This window comes from Poecilia reticulata, linkage group LG10 (genome assembly GCF_000633615.1).
Source record: "Poecilia reticulata strain Guanapo linkage group LG10, Guppy_female_1.0+MT, whole genome shotgun sequence".
NCBI classification, from domain to species: domain Eukaryota; kingdom Metazoa; phylum Chordata; class Actinopteri; order Cyprinodontiformes; family Poeciliidae; genus Poecilia; species Poecilia reticulata.
The window spans coordinates 31785691-31790075 of record NC_024340.1 but is presented as its reverse complement, the minus strand read 5'-3'; the positions used below and the strand labels follow the sequence as shown (position 1 = coordinate 31790075).

The following is a 4385-nucleotide window of genomic DNA, read 5'->3' as shown; positions in this document are numbered from 1 at the left end:
AGACTTTTGATGCGTCTTCTGCCTTGTCCTGGAAACATGGCCGACAGGTCGGCGTGGAAACAGGAAGCAGAAATGTCCTGATGACCGATGAGGAGACACAACATCTCAACGCACCAGGTTTGAACTTAAACTGAGCTCCAGGGTGATTCATGACATTTTCATCATTAGTTATTATTGGAGACTATTCAGCCACAGCTTTTCTTTATTCTGTAATCTGCTGATCATTTACTGTAACATGTTGGTTAAATCAACAGTCGAGTGTTTTTAGGTTTACTCTCAGGGTGGCCTGAGAAATGAGTGAACTTTGCAAGCTAATATAAAAATGTAACAAATGATAATATTTCCAGTAAGTTCAGCTAAAGTCATGTCACTCAGTCAAATCAATATAAAAAAATACTTTTGGGTAAATATGGCACCTAAAGCCCATAATTATCGTAACCAACAATAAAATGAAAGGAGACCCTGACATAAATGAGTAAAAACTATTCCTACGGCTCCATCGTTCCCACCAGGTCTGGGTTTAATCCGACTCCAGTCCACTTATAAAGTCCAGTTTGGTTGGTAAGATCTGAATGCTAAGCTAGCTCTGGTCCTCCAAACCTCGGTCTGGTTTGATATGTGAACGCCAAGCGGACCAGAGACCGCTCCAAAAGCAGGAAGTAGACTACGGTGCAGGGCATTCTGGGTAAATACAACCAAAACAAATGTGCTAGCCTAGCGCTAGCAGGAGAAATGGCTCTTGGTCTTTAGCCAGAAACAGAAGAGAAATGTTCCAACCGCTAAAATCGGACGCCTCTCCATTTTTATTTCCATTTGTTGAAGAAGGAAGTTGCACTCAGTGTCTTCTTCAGAGGTTTTGGTTCTTGATGCAGCGCCCCCACAGGCCAGGAGGGGAACAGGTTGCTCAGAGGGTTTGGTTGGTTTGACTACAGCAGCTGGAAGAGGAACAAATGTTGAAGTTTTGGTCCCAACAGAACCGAATCAACCAGACTATAAGATGGAAAATATCCTAAATGTGTTGGTCTGTCACATAAAGTCCAATAGAATAAATACTTTGTAGAGTAACAAAAAGTTTAAACGTATAACTAGTTTTCAGTGGTGGAGAAAGTACTCAAAAAATGTACTTAAGTAAAAGTACAAATACACAGACAAAAATGTACTCAAGTAAAAGTAAAAGTACCACATTAACATTTGTACTTAAGTAAAAGTAAAAAAGTACTGGCTTTTAAAAATACTTAAGTATTAAAAGTAAAAGTACTTGCTGAATGGATTACCTATAGGTAATGATATTAGCGATTATAATCGCTAACATCATTAAGTGAACCGATCGTATTTAATTTTAATACATCAGAAATGTGCCATTTTAATGAACAATGCCACAGATAAAGCATGTTTTTATTGTGTTTACTCTGTAACATAGTTTAGACTTAGATATGTGATTCTATGCATCATAATTTCAGGGATGGAAACATCTTGTCTCCTGTCCTAAGATAACATGAGCTTCACTTTTTTTGCCTCTAGTGGCTTTTATTTTGAAAGAAATCCAACAGAAATGGGATGGAAAGAAGGTGGGTGGGAGGACATGGAACCAAGGAGCCACGTAGCAGAGTTGTAGTCAAGACCACCGACCCAAGACCAAGTCAAGACCAGCACCCCGTGCTACGTGACACAAAAATAAATAACTTTTACCTATCAAAATTGCTTCTCAAATTGATCTGAAAGATCCACATTCCCATAAAAAACTAGATATTAAATACTTAGAGCTGAAATGAATTTAAACAGTAAAGATCCGTCCAGAAGAATCGGATCGTTCCTGAATATCGTACCACTATATTGCACTTTGGTCACAGCGTTGTCCCATAAATGCGACACTTCAGTCAAAACCTCCACACAATAATTCAGCGCATGAGTGACAACTTTTTTTCATCAGATGCAACATGTGTCTCTGTACAGCTAGCTTAGCTAGCATCACGTCCACAGATCTTACCTTTCTTTAAGCTTTCCTTCCAAGTGACGCTAAAAGATGGACGAAGTTCCACCGTCTGTGAAAGCGAAGCGCTGCTGATTTTACATGTCGCCATATCTATGATTTATGCAGATATTATATTACTGATGATCAGACAGACATCTTCTCCCGCTCAGAGGAAACCACTGCGCATGTCTGGAGCTCCGCAGAGAGTAAAGGTGGAGCCGATGGATGACAACAGACACTAAGTCACGTTATTGCTTGGATTTTACGGCGCCATCTTAAATCCCTGAACTTCACATTTTAACGAAAAAAAGCTCAACGAGACTTGAATGTAACGAGTAACGAGACAGTTTGTAGAAATGTAGTGAAGTAGAAAGTACAGATACTTACTGTAAAATGTAGTGGAGTAAAAGTAGAAAGTCCCCATTATTAAATCTAAAGTATAGATACACGAAAATTGTACTTAAGTACAGTAACGAAGTACTTGTACTTTGTTACTTCCCACCACTGCTAGTTTTACAAAGTGAACTAGATGTCAAATGAAATCATTTAGAAGACGAGGTCAGTGTTGCAGCCAAACATAATGCCCGGTCAGGCCTCCCATCTATGGAGAGAAAAAAACAAAGTTAACGGTTAAAATAACGGAAAATAATGCAAAATGCAGAGTAGTAGGAGAAGAAAGTGAGGAGAAGTTGGACTGCATTCCCCCATAAACTTAAAGGGTCAGCCTCCAGGTGACCTTTGGAGTCTGGTGGAGTTTCATAAACCTTCGTCATTCCTTCTCCTCTCTGTGTTTCCTCCTGTTTCTCTCCCTGACCTCTGACCTCCATCATGTGATGACTCTCAGAAAACCCAGCAGTGTTTAAACATGGAGGCTGGCCTTCAGTAGCTCTTCAGCTTGGGGCCGTGAATGAAACCGCCGGCCACATAATGACGCCGAGGAATGTAATCTTCCACTAAATCCTCCCCTATAAATTCACTTAAACAATACGTGACGTGTTTTTCGCATTGGGGCATTATCTGCTTTTCTGAGCTGCTGTTGCCAAATGGAAGAAGAAAGCAGCGCATGGGGACGCGCTGTTTGGCTAACCGCTGTTTGTTTGTCTTTCTAGGCACCGTCCTCGGCTCTAAATGATTTATTTGACTGCTTCGCAGCGCCCAGCTCCGGTTTCTGGAGGCTCGGCCAACATAAACCTTGTCACAACTCTGAATTCCTGACTGAACTACAGCTTCCAGGCAGAGCAGCACCAGATCAGCGGCGCATAAATACACGACAAAAAACGAGCCCAGAGCGGCCAAACCTTCTGCTATTAGCTTGTACGTTTTGCTGAATCATCTGAATGCATGTAGCGACAGTGGAGAGGAAAAACTACGACCGGTAACACCAGAGTTAATCCTCCAAAAGTTATGAAACTTGGCACATCTGTTGTAGAAAAGCATATATAATAATTTAACGTCCGGCTCTGTGATAAAGTGGAGTACCTGGGATTTAACTAACATCGGGCGGATGCCTCTCAGAACATCAGCAGCAATGTTTCTATCTCACTGTCATGCAAATTCTGAGCAAACTTTTAAATGTCAAGAGAAAAAAAGGACTGCGAATCGTTTCAGAGTTTTGTGCCTCTGGTAAGGCACAAAACCCACCAGTAGATGGCACCGTTTGCTTTGTGTGGACTTGGTCATTTTGTGTGTTTCCATTTCCTCTTTAGCTCGTCAGTTTTTTCTCAGAAAAAACAAAAACTACCTGAAGGGAAGGTAAAAATTTATTTTTTTGCAAAATCGAGGAAATTATTTCACATTTTTCTGTTTCCATCGACTTTGTCTAATGCGATACTTTGAAATGCGCATAAACACATTGATGGAAACATGGCTAAGGAAATAAAATTAATTTATGGTGATGCTGCAAGAGCGAGAACCAAGTAATAATTAAGTACACATTAAATTACTTAATCTACATCAGTTACTATAAGTTTGCATTTAAAGACATATTTAACACATTGGCAAATAAAACGTATTTAAAAATGTAATATTTAATTATATGGTACATGTAATTCATGATTTAGTAAAATACTTAATAAATGAATTGTCTAGTAAACAATGAACATTTATTTCATGGTAATAAATTTTTTTATCATTATTTTGTCCCTTTTGGCCCTCCATACACAGACATGCGGCTCATCCTGGTTAACAGCTCAGACCGATCAGGATGACTGTGCTCTGCTGTTCAGGTCTGGCCAGATTAACAGGTAATCTCCAGATTATGTTTTATTTCCTCAACCTGAACACAGGAAGTCAGGAGCCCTGCAGCCAGAAACACGTTAAAAAGACTTTTACTCATTTATTTAACAATCTGTCCTTGAAGAAGCATCAAACTGAGTTGCAGAAGCTCAGCCTGCAACAGAAATCCCGTCTCTGT

At 39.9% G+C, this 4385-nt stretch overlaps 1 long non-coding RNA gene across 1 annotated transcript in view; it reads right to left on the bottom strand.

The window, feature by feature from the left end:
- Positions 1-4052: 4052 nt before the first annotated feature.
- LOC103471806 (uncharacterized) overlaps positions 4053-4385 on the bottom strand; it is a 4790-nt gene continuing 4457 nt past the window's right edge. The window contains exon 3 of the long non-coding RNA XR_534717.2: positions 4053-4270. This is a non-coding gene — a long non-coding RNA (uncharacterized LOC103471806). The remainder of the gene's footprint in view (positions 4271-4385) is intronic.